This window comes from Choloepus didactylus, chromosome X (genome assembly GCF_015220235.1).
Source record: "Choloepus didactylus isolate mChoDid1 chromosome X, mChoDid1.pri, whole genome shotgun sequence".
Classification (NCBI taxonomy): Eukaryota; Metazoa; Chordata; class Mammalia; order Pilosa; family Megalonychidae; genus Choloepus; species Choloepus didactylus.
This window is the reverse complement of record NC_051334.1, coordinates 154452453-154472069: the sequence shown is the minus strand read 5'-3', so window position 1 is coordinate 154472069 and position 19617 is coordinate 154452453.

Sequence of the window (19617 nt, the reverse complement as noted above, 5' to 3'; positions counted from 1 at the left end):
TATCTATATAATGCATAAGAATAACCTCCAAAGTGACATCTTGACTCTATTTGGAATCTCTCAGCTACTGAAATTTTATTTTGTTTCATTTCTCTTTCCCCTTTTGGTCCAAGGCTTTCTCAATCTCATGATGCCAAGACCAGGCTCATCCCCAGGAGTCATGTCCCATGTTTCCAGGGAAATTTACAACCCTGGGAGTTGTGTTCCACATAGAGCGGAGGGCAGTGAATTAGTACAGAAAGAGAGGCCACATCTAAGCAATGAAAGAAGTCCTCAGGTGGTGACTATCAGACATAATTTTAAGTAGGCTTAGCTTCTCCTTCGCAGGAATAAATCAACTAACTTTTAACCTGATGAATTAGTACTTTGGTGATATGTGTTCATGTGTCACAACATTTACATGAAAATGTCAGTAAGAAAATGCATTTTCTCTTTTGGTGAATCAAAAATATTCTTTAATTCTTCACATCATCATAATATGCTCAATTTTGTCAGAGAGCTGAACAGGAATCAGAAATATTTTTACTCACTTTTACCACCGTAAAATAACCAATAGCAGTATAGGCACATAGGATCATGTGTGTTAAATCTCTTTGCAGCTTCTACATGGGTACAAAATTCTAAAACTTGGGCACTCCCTCATTCCTTCATCTACTTTTACTTTCCCTCCATCTGAATTGCAAGGAATTCAATAAGTGGATGCTGCCACTTAAGATGACTTATCTTTCAAAGGCCATATTTTCTCCCAATGAGAGATAGTCCTAGGTAGTTTTGGAGGACTACACACTATTCAGTACAATCAGAAAGGTATAGAGAATACTAGAGTCACCAAAAAAAAAAGACAAAGAAAAATATCTGAGTATTTTTTACTTGCTGTGAAAAGGAGATGCACTTGTTTTAATTCAGCTGTACATGCAAGTTTGATATTGAACAGTTACTCCCCAAAATTGTTTAATGTGATGCATTTATTATGGCTTTGCTTTTTCAATCATTTTATGGTAGTTTCTTCCATCTTTCTGTTTTTGAGGTAAATATCAAATTAAAGTAAACAGAAATTAGATATTGAAAACTATGAAGACAATATTTTACAAAGTGTATTTTAAATGGGAGAATTGGGGTTACATTCAGTCAGAAATGATTCCTATTAAAACATATCATAATCATCATCCAAATTCCTTCTGGTTATTTACTGAAGCACATAATTTTAATTATCCCTTAATTATTTTTACAATCAAAATAATAAATATTAGAAAATGCACATTAAATATTAAAGGGAAATTACACACAATGTAGCAAATTTCAAAATAATATCTACCTTTTTTACTTTACCTCAAAAATTTAATGTAATTTAATTTTTAAAAAGTTAATTTAATTGGTAAATATTTTTAGATAGTTATCTGAGTCTTTAGAATGTGAGGTTATCATATTTCTCTAAGGAGCATAATTAAGAGGGAGAAGGATTTGCTATTGCTTAAAGAATGTTATTATATAATAAAATTAATTAAAGCAAAGTAAATACCTAAGATCACTAGGAACAGATCACCGTGTACTGTATAATTTTTGGAAAACAGCCAAATGGTATAAAGTGAAACTTCTGTAACCCTTTAGAGAACAAGTCATTAGAGAATTACTATTTAAGGTATCTATAGGCCTAGACTTTTCATTCATATATAAACATATATGTACATACTTTATGAAGGCAAAATTATACCATGTATAACTGCTCTTCAAATTACTCATTCTATTTTATACATTTACTTTTTTCTCATTAAGTAAATAATTCATGTGTAATAAATCCATTAAATGGAATTGGAAATTCTCCCATAATATCAAGATAACTACTATTAACAACTTATTAGAAACCCTTCCATAAATATATGAATGTATGTGTATACATTTTCTTATAAAATAGTATCACTTTAGTTCATTGTGGCCATCTTTCCATATCACTAACTGAAAATTTCCTTCATTGCTTTAAAATGTTTTGTACTGTTCCATTATACATATATGCTGTATTAAATTTATTGAATTCCCTATTAACAAATATTTGGATTGCTCTCAATCTTTACTGTTACAAATGAGTCTTCATTCAACATCTGAAAACATAAAGATATAAGGGTATTGATTACAGTATTTGTAATTGTGTGCATGTGTGTATAATATTTGTACTGCATAAGAGTGCCAAGGGTATAAAATTGGACAATGCTACTCTGTATGCCATAACCCTGGCTATTTGCCATGTGACAATGCTTCTTTTATGGGTGAACACATGGACTTAGTAAACTGTCAGTAGAGCTTAATATACTGAAGTTTAAAACATTTATAAATGTGTAAGATTATTTATAACAAGAGAAGAGAAAGCATTAGATATTTGAGAATTTTCAAATGCTTAAGAATTAGTAATATTCCTGATAGCAAATAGAGGAAGTTTGTCCCTTATTGCCCCAGTGAAAAAGGAAAGTTTTCATTGGATGCCTTCAATATCAGTCATTGCATATACATATAAAGAAAGGAGCCAAGGCACCACAAGAAGAGAAAGTACTGACTATGTCCCATTGCTTGAGCAGGGACAAAAATCTTTTTGTCTGCTCTTCATAAAATTCCAAATGTAAATATGCAGTAATTTCACTTGTACTTGGACATTGAAGCCATTTGAGAAAAAATGCCCCACAAACAGATATTAAAAGAATTTTTGGGGGGAAAGAATCCATCTGATTAATGTCTTTTTCTTTATATTTTTAACCTTTGACTCATTGGCTTATAAACATAAACTATTAGTTAATTTGTGACCTGTCAAGGAAAAAAACATCTTCAATGTTGGCCAGTGATTACCCCAAAACAGTTAGTATATCTATAAGAAAATTTTCTTGACATAAAATTGCTGGAATCAAGGAATTTGCATTTAATTACCACAGCTCTCTCACTTGGATATGGACAATAACCATTTTGCACTTGTGAATATACTGTATCTTTTAATGCTTGACTTGACTTACTATTTTTTCACTGCCCAGATCCTTATAGCATACAGTTGTGATAAGCATTGCAAATTGCTTTGAAAATTGCAAGTTTCTTTCAATAAAACATATGGACATATCTACTTCTGCCAATGAAATGCTGTCTTTGCATTTGAGGACAATGACTGGATCTGCATAACCTTTTATTCAGAAACTAGCAGAGTTTCCTTATCAAAACACATTATGATACTGTTGTTGGAGTAATGAAACATATTTAATTGCTTAGTTAACAATATAGAAAAATAAGTGTCAAATTCATATCAGTTGAGCTTCCCAAAAGAAAATATCATCTTTTGGACCAAACACTAAAAACAATCAGGAAGACAAGTGTTCCCAACACAAATCTCCAAGGCCTGTCATGGTTTATCTCACTGTTCTATCTCAAAGGAAGCCAAGAAAATGCATCTGGATCTACAGTCTGGTATTTAAAAAGATTCCAGGGGAGGGACAAGATAGTGGCATAGAGAGGCATGGAATTTAATTAGTCCCCTGGAGCAACTAACAACCAACCAGGAACAACTAGTAAATAATCTGGAATAAATGCTGGAGGACAACTGTGACTGTCCACACATCATACACCAACCTGGATTTGGTGGAATGGTTGAGATCACAGCACAAAATTTGTAAGTAAAAACTGTGGGTCTGTACTGGGAGCCCCCTCCCCCCATGGCAGCCTGAGCTACAACCATGCTGTGGGAGACACCAGCAGTCCCTGTTGGGAGCAAGCAAATATAGCTCAGGCCAGCTACAACTGAGGTCTTAACAAGTGTGGACTGTTGAATAAAAGATACAAACATAGACAAATCCCCAAGAAGCAGAGGCTGTTAGTGATGACAGAACTTAAAGAGCCAGAAAACTCTTGTGTCCAGGGAAAGGGAGCACATAAGACCAGATATTCTCTCTGACCAACTGGTAAAACTGGGAGCTGTGGACTGGTTCTGAAAGGGGGCTTTCTTTCCCTTTTTTTCTCTCAAACTGAGAGGCTTAGTGGAGAGAGCATCAGGCATTCTCAGTTCCCAGTGCACTGACCCAGACAGGGGTGGAGATAATGCACTGACCCAGACAGGGGTGGAGATAACAGAGTCAGAGAGACAAATAAGCAATTCAAATGCAGAAGATGACTCCCTAGGGGGTGTATCTTCCCTAAGAAGAAGGAAGTGGGGCCCACCTCTACTGCCATGTTCCTTTCAGAGCTCAGACCACAGAGCCTCGGGAAAAACAACCAAAAGAGAAACTAAAGGTGTCACACCTCCTTACAACAGTCAGGAGCACAGCAGCTAGAGACCTCACAGGAAAGTCTGTCAATCACTAAGACACACCTGTAAGGAGACTTGAAACTGAGTATAACCCCATTCTGAGATCTGAACCTCTTCTGGCCTGGGAAAATATGATTGGGATAACCAATGAAGCCAGATGCCTAGACAACAGAAAACTATAAATTACACAAGGAAAAAAAAAGATATGGCCCTGTCAAAGGAAAAAAAAAAAAAACTTTCACCTCAATTGAGATATAGTTGAGATATTGTTTCACTTTAATGAAACAATCAATTAAAGATTTTCATAGAAGTATGCTAAATCAAATAAAAAACCAAATCAATGAGTTCAGGGAAGATATGGCAAAAACGATGAAGGATACAAAGAAAACACTGGGTGAACATAAGCTAGAAATCAAAAGTTTGAAAAAACAACTAGCACAATCTATGGAAATGAAAGGCAAAGCACAAGAGTTGAAAAACACAATGGAAACATGCAACAGCATATCTCAAGGGGCAGAAGAAAACACTTAGGAACTGGAAAACAAGACATCTGGAATCCTACACACAAAAGAACAGATGGGGAAAAGAATGGAAGAATATGAGCAATATATCAGGTAATTGAATGGCAACATGAAGCACAGGAATGTATATGCCATTGGTGTCTCAGAAGGAGAAAAGAAGGAAAAAGGGGCAGAAGCAATAATACAGGAAATAATCAATGACAAGTTCCCATCTCTTATGAAAGATATAAAATTACTTACCCAAGAAGTGCAGCATACCCCAAGCAGAATACATCTGAATAAACTTGTACCAAGACACATAAAAATCAGGTTGTCAAATGTCAAAGACAAAGAGAGAATCATGAAAGCCATAAGAGAGAAGTGATTTATCACATACAAAGGAAGCTTGATAGGGCTATGTGAAAATTTCTCAGTAGAAACCATGGAGGAAAGAAGTAAGTGGTGTGATGTATTTAAGATACTGCCAACTAAGTATTCTATATCTGGCAAAACTGTCCTTCAAATATGAGGAAAATTTTAAAATATTCTCTGCAAAACAGACAATGAGGGAGTTTGTCAACAAGATAACTGCTCTACAGGAAATACTGGAGGGAGCACTACAGACATATAAGAAAAGACAGGAGTAGGTTATTTGGAACACAATTTTGGGTGATGGTAGCACATCAATATAAGTACACTGAACAAAGGTGACTGTATGGTTGAAAGAGGAAGGTTAGGAGCATATAGGATACCATAAAGAAAGAAAAGAAAAAGACTGGGACTGTACAACTCAGTGAAAACTAGACTGCTCAACAATTGTGATAAATTGTAGAAATATGCTATATATATATATAGGTGAGATTGTTCACATACCATGTAATTATCCAAAGATCCAAAGTGTCAAAGTGTACAATCAATTGCCCATGATGCCATCATACATTTGTGCATCCATCACCAATTTTTTTTCAATTTTTAGAAAATTTTCATTACTTCAGAAAAGAAATAAAGACAAAAAAAAGGAAACTCAAATCCTCCCATTCCCCTAAACATACCCTTCAATTATTGATTTATAGTTTTGGTATAGTACATTTGTTACTGTTGATAAAAGAATGTTAAAATACTACTAACTGTAGTATACAGTTTGCAATAGGTATATATATATTTTTTCTATATGATTGTCTATTATAAACTTCTAGTTATAGTGTCATACATTTGTTCTAGGTTGTGAGAGAGATTTCTAATATTTGCATAATTAATCATGGACATTTTCCACCGCAAGATTCATTGTTTTATATATTCCCATCTTTTAACCTCCAACTTTCCTTCTGGTGACATGTATGACTATGAGCTTACCCTTCCCTCCACCTTCTCACAACTTTCAGCACTGGTAGGTATTCCCACAACATGCTACCATCACCCCTGTCCATTTCCAAACCTTTAAGTTCACCCTAGTTGAACATTCTGCTCATAATAAGCAACCACTCCCCATTCTTTAGTCTCATTCTATATATCCTGGTAACTTATATTTCATGTCTATGAGTTTACATATTATAATTATTTCATATTAGTGACACCCTGCAATATTTGCCTTTATGTGTTTGTCTTATTTCACTCAATATAGTGCTCTCAAGATTTCTTCATCAACCCTTTTCTTTCAAGATGGTTTATTTCACATACCAAACATTCTGTCCTAAATAAACAATTGTTGGTTCCCTTTATAGTCAGGTATTTACGCATTCAGCACCATCGCCACTAGCTATATAAGAACATCTCCATTTCTTCCACAAAGAGGGAGGAAGAGTGAAAGAAGGCAGATAAACAAAAGAAAAAGAGAAGAGAAAGAGAGAGAGAGAAAAAAAGCAACAACTAAAACAAAACAAAACAAAACAAATGACAGCTAGGAAGCAACAAAAGGAAAGATATCATTAACCTAAAATAGAATAAAGATTCAAACATTACCAGTGTCAGGAGTCCCATATCCTTCACCTATGCCATCCCCCCTTATGTATTTAGCTTAGTATTTTGCATTTATTATATTAAAGAAAGCATAATACAATGCTTACACTAATTATAGTCTCCAGTTTGCAATGATTGTATTTTCCCCCCAACCCCACCCTATTTTTAACACCTTGTAATGTTGACATTCATTTCTTCTACCCCATGGGCCTTTTATTTGTGCCTTTTATTACAATTGTTGAGCACCCTAGGTTTCCTTGAGTTACACAGTCCCAGTTTTTATCCTTCTTCTTTTGTTCTGGTGTCCCACATGGTCCCAACCTTCCTCTTTCAACCATACTCACAGTCATCTTTACTCAGTGAACTTACATTGATGTGCTACTATCTCCCAAAATTGTTTTCCAAACCTCTCACTCCTGTCTTTTCCTTTCTGTCTTCAGTGCTTCCTTTAGTGCTTCCTGTAGAGCAGGTGTCTTGCTCACAGACTCTCTCTTTGAGAATATTTTAAGCTGTCCCTCACATTTTAAGGGCAGTTTTGCTGAATATAGGATTCATGGTTGGTGGTTTTTCTCTTTCAGTATCTTGAATATATCATGTCACTTCCTTCTTGCCTCCATGGTTTCTATCAAGAAATCCACACATAGTCTTATCAAGCTTCCTTTGTATGTGATGGATTGTTGTTCTCTTGCTGCTTTCAGGACTTTCTCTTTATCTTTGGTGTTTGATAATCTGATTAAGTGTCTTAGCATAGGCTTATTCGGATTTATTATGTTTGGGGTACACTGTGCTTCTTGGATCTTTAATTTTATGTCTTTCATAGGAGATGGGAAATTTTCATTGATTATTTCCTCCATTATTGCTTCTGCCCCTTTTCCCTTCTTTTCTCCTTCTGGGACACCAATGATAAGTACATTCCTTATTTTCATTTTGTTCTGAAGTTCCTGGAGATGTTGCTCATATTTTTCCATTCTTTTCTCTATCTGTTCTTTTGTGTGTAGGCTTTCACTTGCCTTCTTCTCCATTTCCTGAGTGTTTTCTTCTGCCCCTTGAGTTCTGCTGTTGTATGTCTCCATTGTGTCTTTCATCTCTTGTGTTTTGCCTTTCATTTCCATAGATTCTGCCAGTTGGTTTTTTGAACTTCCAATTTCTACCTTATGTATGCCCAGTGTTTTCATGATATGGTTCATCTCTTTTGCCATATCTTCCCTAAACTTTTTGAATTGACTTAGTATTAGTTGTTTAAATTCCTGTATCTCAGTTGAAGTGTAAGTTTGTTCCCTTGACTGGGCCATAACTTCATTTTTCTTAGTGTAGATTGTAGATTTCTATTGTCTAGGCATGGTTTCCTTGGTTACCTCAATCAGGTTTTCCCTGACTAAAATGGGCTCTAGTCCCAGGAGGAAGAACTATTCAGTACCTGGTTTCCCTGAGGGTGTGTCTTAGAAAATTGGTATACCCTGTGAGGCATCAGGTCACTGTGATTTTCTGCCCAGCAGGTGGGGCCTGTTAGCCTGTAACTCCAGAGTGCTGTAAGGAGGTGTGGCCTTTGGCTGTTTTACCCAGACTGTGGGGTCTGGTTCTGAATGGAAGGCCAGTAGTAGAGCTGGGACCCACCCCTTTCCTCTTCAGGTAGATAGACACCTTAGGGAGAGGTCAGCATTTCAATGGTCTCTCTCTGCCTGTGCTATCTCCACCCTTGTCTGGGTCAGAGCACTAGGAACTGAAAATGGCTGAAACTTTCTCCACTGAGCCAAAAACAGCAACAGAAATCCCCCTTCAGGGCCAGTCCTTGGCCACCTTCTGGCTCTGCAAGTCAGTCTTCACCCAAAATGTCTCTCTGCTTTTTGGGGATTTGTATTGAGCAGTACACAATTGTTAATTAAAACCCCAGTTCGAGCTCAGCTGAGCTGTATTCACTTGCTCAGAGAGAGCTTCTCTGTAGCTCCACTAGGCTTTGCAGCTCAGGCCATGGTGGGAGGGGACTCCTGTCTTGGATCCACAGTTTTTACTTACAGATTTTATGCTGTGATCTTGGGCATTCCTACCAATTCAGGTTGGAGTGTGATGAGTGGATGGTCATGTTTATCCCCCCACAGTTATTCCAGATTATTTACTAGTTGTTCCTGGTTGTTTATTAGTTGCTCCAGGGGAACTAACTAGCTTCCACTCCACTCTATGCTTCCATCTTAGATCTCCCCACAAGTATGTTTTTACATGATAGAAAATAAATGAATGTCAACCTTGCAAGGTGTTAAAGATGCAGTGGTATTGGGGAAAAATACAATCAATGCAAACCAGAGACTATAGCTAACAGAAACATTGTATTTTGCTTCCTTTAATGTAAAAAATGGCAGTATACCAAAGCTAAATGCCTATAAGAGGGGACATAAGGGAGGGGTATGGAACTCTTGACATTGGTGATGTTGTGTGACTTTTATTGTACATTTGTTTAACTCTATCTTTCATTTTATTGTTTTTTAGTTGTCATTTTTTCTTTCTTTTCCTTTTTCTTTTGTCTCTCTACCTTCTTTGACTCTTCCTCATTCTTTTGAAAGAAATGGAGTTTCCTTATATAGATAATGGTGATGGTGGTGAATGCATAAATATGTGAGTATACAGGGAACCATCAATTATTTACTTAGGACAGAATGTATGGTGGGTGAACAAAACAATCTTAAAAAATGGATTGATGAAGAAAGCTTGAGGATGCTATGCTGAGTGATATAAGTCACACACATAAGGGCAAATATTGCATGGTCTCTCTGATATGAACTAATTATAATACATAAACTCATAGACATGAAACATAAGTTACCAGGATATAGAACCAGGCTAATGAATGGGGACCAGTTGCTTATTATGAGAAGAATGTTTAATTAGTTTGAAATTAAGTGTTTGGAAATGGACATAGGTGATAGTAACACATTATTGTGAAAATAATTAATTGTGTTGAATGGTGTGTGAATGTGGTGGAAAGGGGAAGCTTAGAGTCATGTTTGTCACCAGAAGGAAAGTTGGAGGTTAAAGGATGGGAATGTATAAAACAGTGAATCTTTTGGTGGACAATGTCTTTGATTAACTGTACAAATATTAAAAATCTCTTTTGTGAACTAGAACAAATGTATGACACTATAATAATAAGGGGTATATAGGGAAAAATATACCTATTGCAAACTATGTACTACAGCTAATAGTATTTTAAAATTCTTTCATTGACAGTAACAAACATAATATATAGCAATACTATAAGTCAATAATGGAGGGGCTGTGGTTGGGGAATGGGAGGATTTGAGTTTTCTTTTTTTGTATTTATTTATTTTCTGGAGCAATGAAAATGTTCTAAAAATTTAAAAAAAAATTAATTGTGGTGATAGATGTACAGCTGTGTGATGGTATCATGGGCAATTGATTGTGCACTTTGGATCTCTGGATAATTGCGTGGTATGTGAACCATCTCAATAAAATTAAATTTAATAAAAAATCAAAAAAAAAGTTTCCATTTAGTAACTATTGGAGACAATAAAGTATTTGGAGAAAATAACTGGAGAAAGAATATCCATTTGGAATTTGAAATACACAGTGCTATCAAAATGATTATAATTATAACAATAATATTCAAATGAAATTATTTTCATTAACAGTGAGGAGTAAACCACAAACAATTCTAAGAAAGAAATACAATAGCTTTATATACATGGGCCAGGTAAAGATGATTCAAGTCAAAAGTTCCCCTTTGACACAAGAGCATTGAAAGCATTTGAAGGCTCAGATTGTCTGGATTCATATTTATGTGTATAAACCCCAATCCTCATACCTGTGAAGGTCTAATATGACAAATGTTAAAGTATGACAGTAAAAGGAAGAGTTTTTTTAAAAGCTACAAATGGGTTATTTGCACATCATTAGTTGTTTTGATTTCCTCTTCAGAGGGGCTCCTGCTGCCAACCAAGGCATCTAATCAAAGAATAGATTATATTGGAAATATAAACAGCTACTCCCTCAAATCCCCATTTTAATTTGTATTCATAAACCCAGGCTTTCATTAAGGTATGTTCTAAAGGAGACTGTGAAACTGAATATTAAACTGTCTCCTACACCCCAATTCATTTCCTCCCCAGAGAAGTGATGGTGATCATGTATACCCAGGTCCCTTTGCTTCTAATGCCTCCTCACTCTCAGAGGCCATGTGGAACACAACTCACCTACCAATTCTAACTTTTCCCTAGCCTTTCCTTTCCCCAAAATGATTTTACTTCACTGCAAAAGTGAAACAGAGGCACAGTGCTTTTCATTTAAAATTGTCACTTTCAATACATTTTAACCTTTTCTGCATGAATTAAAGAACTAATGAGGTATTCAGCAGAGACATAGCAAATAAAATTGGAGTCAGGTGTTTTTTCCTGGAATACCATTTATATTCACTGTAGGTTAAATCAAAGACAATCTGTTAATATTTAATTACTTGTAACATAAATAGGAAATAAAGAAATACTAAAGAGGAATCGTAAGAGTCACATACATACCTTTTTCAATATACTTTTGAGGTAATAAGGAGCTACTTAAACAATTTTGCATAAGACAACCTAATAAAAACACTCAGCTGCTTTGAAATATTAATGAGTATCTTTGAAGCATGCAAAATATATTATGGTTCTATTCAGTGGGGAACTTCAGAAAATGTCAGAAGGTCAATTTTCTCATAAATATTCTTTGAATAGTCTAAAACCACATTGTAAAATTTACAGTCAACTTCATCTGTATTCTAGTCCTTGTTTTATGTAGTTTACCCTAGGACTTGCCTCTATAAATTATTTCCACTTCCTTCTCTCTCTTCAGTCTTTCCTTCTTTACTCTATACTTCTCCTCAGCCTAAATGAGTCCTGTCTGGAGGATGCAAAGAACTTACCTTTAGTGACATCCATGAAATAGTTTAATTTCCCATGGCTTCTTCCATGGCTGTGTGGCTCCACCACCTAACTAGATATAAAAATTCCAACACTATGAAATTAAGGTCCCAGGGGCATGGAGTACCTCATTTAAAGAGGCACAATCTGCCATGTGCCATGTGAGAAATGCTAACCATGAGCCAGAACCTGTCAAAGACCTTTAGGAGCTATTCCCAGAGGGGCTGCACCAGGCAGCTTATGACAAGTAGACTACATCTGCCCTCTTCCACCATCCAAATATTTGTCCTACATATTGGTCATGATAGATACCTAATTTAGGCTATGGCCTTGACTTTCCATTTCATCATGAAGATGTGCTACATACATGGGATACCTTAGACAAGTGGGCTCTATGAGCCCTTTGGGTATCCATATATCTCCTCTGACCAAGGAGCCCATTTTACAGCACAACCCACTCAATTATGGGCTCAAACTCATGGAATAAGACAGACCTTCCATTTCACCCACCACCCACAGGCAGTCAGCACTGTGGAGAACTTTAATGGCCACCTGAAAAAGGAGCTTTGTCATCTACACTGTGACAACTCTCTTACTAGATTGTCCACCTTAGGCCCTATGGAAGTTGAACTCAGCAGTTGTCTGGAAGGGAAACATAGCCTTATCCTGCTTCCTAGGACAAGGAGAGGAACCTAGGCTTTGCTGCATGTCCACACTTAGACCCATCAAGATGAGGATTGTCCCTGAAAGTGGGACCAAGGACGTATCATTTCAGACTCCCCTTTTTAGCCACTACCAGCGAATCATCCTGCTTTTTATCCCATTGCACCCTCATATGATTCCCAGGATTGTAGGAAGTTAGGGCCACCAGGTGGAGGGGTGGGATGATGGAAACAGGCCTAGAAGTACTTAAGACACATGGGGTGCCAATCAAGTGGGCTGGACCTGTGGGGCCTGACACTCATACTGAAGGTTAGTGGTGACATTTACCCTTGATTGTGCCACCAGTGCCCTTGGGAATGATAATGGAATAACTTGAAGGAGTCATAACAAATCCCTTCTATCAGGAAACAGTGAAGTGGACCATAAGATATGAGCAAGGCACTGATATAATGGGAAAGAGGTGAGGTTATAGCTCAGGGCAAGGGGCAGACTGAGTGGCCTTAAAGGGAAAAGAAAAGTTACTGCAAATAGGCCAAGAAAAGTGTCTCCCACAGGAGGAGCTTGCATGACCACCCTGTTAGGACTAGTTACTGCTCCTCCCTCCTATTTCTCTACAGATTTGACCAGGCAGCAATGTGGAAGGTTGTTTTGTCCAGACCATAATGGCTGCAGGGAACTGGACCAACTGCTGGATCTGTCATCTGATCCCTCACTTCCTCTTCCCTCTTTGCTGAGTTGACATTCAAGGAGCTGATTTTTCCCTGCATCACATTTGAACTAACATCAGGAAGTCCTTCATTTATGCCCTGTGACAATGTGTACTCTTTTTCTCCACACCCCTGGACAACCTGTCAGGATGCAACAACTCCCAATGCAATGAAACTCACAAATGGCTCATTGATCTTTCCAATTTATTATCTTGAGTAAAGCATTGTTTTCCTTAGGGGTCCATGATTATAGATTCACATCTTTTGGAAAATAATTATTGCCCTGGATGGGAGTAAGTGCCAATGAACACATGATACACAGTCTCTCAGTCACCTTGGCTGATATTGCTGAGTTCATAGCATGAGCCCTTCAGGCTCAGCAAAAATCATTAGACTCTCTAGGAAAAGTAGTCTCTGATAATTGCATTGCCTTAGGCCTTAGACTTTCTCCTTGCTGAAGAAGGAGACATATGTGCTAATGCCTCTTGGTATACATGGGTTAATACCTCAGGGGAGGTGGAACAAGAAGTGACTAAAATCCAATGGCATGCCCACTAGCTGCAAAGTGTAAAAACAGATTCTATGTGGGACCTCTTCAGCTGTCTCTCAGGGGATAGGGATCATGGATGCCACCATTATTCCAGACAGGCCTGATCACCCTCCTAAGAGTAATGGTATGCATAGGTGAAACTCTCCTAATGTGCTGCAGCCACTGGTGTTCCCAAATCTTTCCTGCCATTATTGTTGAGTGTCACAGACCAATAGGCCTGACCCATCTCCTCCCATGTGTCTGAGGACAGAAAGGAGCTTCTTTTATGGAAGCTAATAGGGAGGAGTAGGCTAGGCCTGGATAAGATGGCTGGATGCCTTAGGTGGTCAAGGACACCTCTATTGGCCATTTATCAGCCCTCACATGCCACTGCCTCCTTTTCTATTGTGTATTGATGTTTCAGAATGTTTCCATTCCACAGCCCAGGAAAGATGTTAGGTTTAATGACAAGGCCTGACCAGACCTTAAACCTGGAAATTGGGAGCAATCAGCCCCAGCTACTTATCACAGTGGGGCAATTCAGTGGCAGGTCTCCCTTCCCTTAGATTGTATAAATGCCCCACCCTTGATGGCACAGATTGTATCTCTTCTCTGACACAAAGTGGGGCATGTGGATTCACCATCCACTGACCCTGACTTGAGCAATTGGCCTTCCTAGGAGACTGGCCATGATGGGATCTCTTCCTTTGCTTTTTTGGACCCTTTGTGTTATGTAAGTAATAAAGCAGTCATTTGCTCAATGTTTCTGTTGTGCCTGAGCCTGTGTTCCCACAACATACCATATAGCAACTTGCTCCATAGTTTTATAATCTTTTGCTGAAAGCTGGGCGTTTCAATATTTCAATGTGTTATCACTGGGATTTAGCCTGTAAGCTATCTGTTCTTTATGCTATATCCAGCTAATGTTATGATAGACCTTTCCCTGAATGCCAGGAGGTAGCAAAATCAAAAAGAAGGAGAAAAAGAAATCACCTTTCCCAGTCTTTGCATATTGACCTGTGCAACTGCTCTCCTTCAGGTTTTTCCATACAAAGAGTTTAGACAATTGCTCCAGGTGAAAGAGTAGGAGCCTCCCTGACACTTTCTGGGCATTTATCTTGTCTTGTGCATGCCCATGTGGCCCTAGGAATTCCCCCATTTACATGATTCTTCAAGTCCCCTCTACCCAAGGAAAGCATTTCCTCATGGTCCCAGGCACTGCACTGTATGGCTCCCAGCCAGCAATACTTTGCCCCAGGCAGCATGATTTGACTGCTTCCCCACAGTGCAGTGTTCTGTAGAAGTTCAGTGAGCTGCTTCCTATGTGCAGGACATATTATGGGATTGTGAGCCCCTCAGGCCACCACCAGACATTTTGGGCCAGACATGCATGCTCCCAGGGTTTGCATGAGGCTTAATCTGCTTCCTTCAGAATCAGGACCAAAGATATGTGCACTGGGAGTGGAGGCCAGCTCTATGCCCAGTGAGTGAGGGGTGGGTGGGGGCAAGCCAAGCCACCATGAAATCCTACAGCTCTTAAATAGCATTTATCTTGATTTAGTGCTCACCCTTTTACAGCAGTCTTTAATGTTTTCTGAGGCTTTGAAAAAGATGTTTTTGCCCATTATTCCTTGTTGTTCTGTCAACTAAGAAATAGCAAACAACTGCAAGGAATCAAAGGCATTTATTTGGGGTCTTAGAATTGCAATTTGGGGAGTATAGATTCAGGTGGCAACCAAAATCGTGTCCACCTTGGCATTTCCAGGCAAGGTTTTTAATTATTTATTTTTATTTGAGAAGTTGTAGCATCACAGAAAAATCATATAGAATATACAAATTTCCCATGTACCCCCCCAACCACAGACACATTTTTCCATACTATCAACAATCATATAGTTGTTCATTCATCACCCTGATCAATTTTTTCCAGGCAAGGTTTTTAAAGAAAAAGAGGATTGCATAAGTTGTTTGTGGTTGGTGTATGTTCGGGGTACTCCAGTTGTCTTTCAGGTTAAATAGTTTACTGAGGTTTTTATCTTGTAGTTTGTTTATGATGTCCAAATGTTCTTAGAGTTTTGAGAAACTTTGTTACTTGAGGCTTTGCATACTTTGGCAATTTGTGATATCTGGCTGAGATTTGCCAAGAATAACCTCCAGAATGATCTTCCAACTCCATTTTTAAATCTCTTAGCCATAGTAACTCTATTTTGTTTTATTTCTTTTTGCAGATCAAAGCTACTGTGGGTGATGGAGCCCTGAAGTGCCTCACTCTACCATCTTGGGACCAAGCCACATAAGCATCATTTTAAACACCTAAAATTATTATGAACTATCAGGCAATGCACTTCATTATGAAAAAAAGAGATCTCACTTATCTCTTTAAAGTTACATACAGCTTCATATAATGTTCTTTTCTTTTTATCTAATGATGTGAAGATTTTTTCCCTTAAGGTCTTTTAATTAGGCATTTATATAAGATAAGATAAGCATTATTCTACACATCTGTTAGCTAACATGCAATTAGAAATCTGTGATTAACAGCTTGAAATTGTGCCTGTTCTCTGTGCTCCAATTAAATATTCACAAACAAATGTGTGATCACCATCTTTAATTTTAATAACTTTTCCTTGAAGTTAAATTGTTCCTACCTACGGAAACTAAAAACAGATCACCCTTTTTAATTCTTTTTAATTGGAACAGAAGAGCCAGGTTTCCAAAAATTCTCAGTAATCGCTCCCTATTATTCTTTTTCATTTAAAAGCCCTAGTCTAGATAGAATTCTCATTTGTCTAGTCTATATAATGCAAATTTACTTAATGTTAGGTTATGTCAGTATGTTTCATGTGATTACAAAGGTCTTAGAATTTTAATAATGACCTACAATAAAATTAAAGGTATTTTATTATTTTTAAATATTCATTTTACTATAAATAATAAAATTTGTGAAATGCAATTTATAGCATACATATACAAAAATGTGTGAACATGAATTGTGAAATGTATATTTCTCCTCATTCTGTGAAATAGGTGTTTTCTCTTACATAAATAATGCAGTTGATATTTGACATCTTTATTTTGATAATATCAAATTGTGCATTAGTTTCATGTTTTGAAAATAATTTTCATAGGATTTTTTTATCTTTTGTGTTAACTGATGTGTGTTTCCTTTGATAGCTGAATGTACTATCCTGTGACATGGTAAGTTATATCAAACATATTAGTGTATCAGATTTTGGAAGCAATAATCCTTTCCAGAAATATACTACATTAAAATTGTCAAAGTGTTTTCATACCCATTATTCATTGGATGTTTATAATAGCATCATGAAATTGCTATGGCACATGCTACTTCCCACATTTTAAACATTAGAAAACCAAAGTGTAAAACTGCATGGCAGGAGAACCTAAGATAGCAGCTGGAAGAGATAGGGCAAAAAAACACCTTCGTGAAAAATACTAGATAAAAGCCAGAAGGTGACCCAGAACACCAGTTTCAGCGATGCACCAGCTGGACAAGGTCTGCTTAATCCACAGGGACCGTGCACTTGGTGAAACTGGGAGTCTGCATTCTGAAATGAGTGAGTAAACCAGCTGAATGTCTGGCAGCCATTCTGCAGTGTGGAGAAACCATGAGTTGGTGTTTGGAGGTGGACTAGTTCTTTTTAAAAAAAAACCCAAAAGAGGCTGCAGATACAGCAGCGAGAACTGCACAGTGAAGTGTGGCAGGAACAGGCTGTGTGAATGCCTCAATATCTGGTGTGGAAGACAGCCTTTCATGCACTGGCTGCTAATTGCCTTGGAACAAGGCAGGCAGAGGTGAGCCAAAAGGGGAAAATAACAATGACCCTAGCAGCCATCTTCCTGGTGGGCTGGGAACACTCCTGCCTGGTGCTGGAGCCACAGCCCAGAGCTGCATCAAAAAACCCAGTGCAACAGGAAGTGTTTCCAGCAACACATACACACCACAATATCAGGCATGGACAGTAGCCTTTCACACACCCACAGCTAACTGTCCCAGAGCTAGGAAGGTGGAGCTGTGCAAAAAGGGGGAAATTTATGCACCCCATACAGCCATCCTTACAGAAGGCTGGGAATGCCCCTACATGGCTTGGCAGCCGAGAACTTCCCCTGAGGGACAGCGTGCACTTGTGACATAGCACAACCTTCCCTCAGCAGAGGCCCTAGAAGGGCATGGCTTGGAAGACGGACCCACTTGGAAATCCTGGGGACCATACACCAATACCAAGGACTTGTGGATCAGCAGCAGAGACAATCTGTGGCAAGACTGAAATGAAAGTTTAGACCTTGTAACAGCCTTAAATTTCCAAGAACAACTGGGAGGTTTGATTATTAAAGCTGCCCTCTCTTGCTAACTGCTCAGACACATGCCCCACATTCAGGGTGGACAGCACCAACAACACACCCAAACTTGGTGCACTAACTGGACCCCACAAGAATCAGACCCCCACACACCACAAAGACAAAATTGGGGAGAACTGACTTGAGGGGAATAGGTGACTCATGGATACCATCTGCTGGTTAAAGCATATTCCATCAAGCTGTAGATCTGAAAATTAGACATTAGACTTTGAGTAATCCTCCATATCCTAAAAGAACCCTATCAAGTAAAGCAAATGCCAAAAGACCAAAAACAACAGAAAATTTTAAAGTGTATGAAAAAACCAGATGATATGGATAACCTAAACCCAAACACCCAAATCAAAAGATCAGAGGAGACACAGTACTTGGAGAAATTAATCAAAGAACTAAATACAAACAATGAGAGCATGGCACAGGATATAAAGGACACGAAGAAGACCCTAGAAGAGCATAAAGAAGAAATTGCAAGAGTAAATTAAAAAAAAAAAAGATGATCTTATGGAAATAAAAGAAACTGTTGACCAAATTAAAAAGATTCTGGATACTCATAGTACAAGACTAGAGGAAGCTGAACAAGCATAAGCAACCTTGAGGGCCACAGAATGGAAAATGAAAGAACAAAAGAAAGAATGGGGAAAAAAATAAAAAAAAACTTGAAATGAACCTCAGGGATATGATAGATAAAATAAAACATCCAAATGTAAGACTCATTCATGTCACAGAAAGGGAAGAGAAGTGTAAAGGTCTAGAAAGAGTATTCAAAGAAATTGTTGGGGAAAACTTCCCAAACCTTCTACACAATATAAATGCACAAAGCATAAATGCCCAGCAAACTCCAAATAGAATAAATCCAAATAAACCCACTCCAAGACATATTCTGATCAGACGGTCAAATACTGAGGAGAAGGGGCAAGTTCTGAAAGCAGCAAGAGAAAAGCAATTCACCACATACAAAGGAAACAACATAAGACTAAGTAATGGCTACTCAGTGGCCACCATGGAGGCAAGAAGGCAGTGGCATGACATATTTAAAATTCTGAGAGAGAAATCCTGCCAACCAAGAATATTTTATCCAGCAAAACTTTCCTTCAAATTTGAGGGAAAGCTTAAATTTTTCACAAACGATTCCTGAGAGACTTTGCTAATAAAAGACCTGCCCTAATTCAGATACTAAAGGCAGCCCTACCAACAGAGAAACAAAGAAAGGAGAGAGAGAGATGGAGAAAGGGTCAGTACTAAAGAGATTTAATATTGGTTCATTAAAGGACAATAAGAGAGAGGGAAAAATATATCTGACAAACATAAACCAAAGGAGAGGATGGCTGATTCAAGAAATGCTTTCACAGTAATAACGTTGAATGTAAATGGATTAAACTCCCCAATTAAAAGATATAGACTGGCAGAATGGATCAAAAAATATGAACCATCAGTATGTTGCATACAAGAGACTCATCTTAGACACAGGGACAGAAAGAAATTGAAAGTGAAGGATGGAAAAAAATTTCATGCAAGCTACAGCCAACAGAAAGCAGGAGTAGCAATATTAATCTCAGATAAAATAGACTTTAAATGCAAGGATGTTATGAGAGACAAAGAAGGTCACTACATGCTAATAAAAGGGGCAATTCAACAAGAAGAAATCACAATGATAAATGTCTATGCACCCAATCATGGTGACACAAAATACATGAGACAAACACTGGCAAAA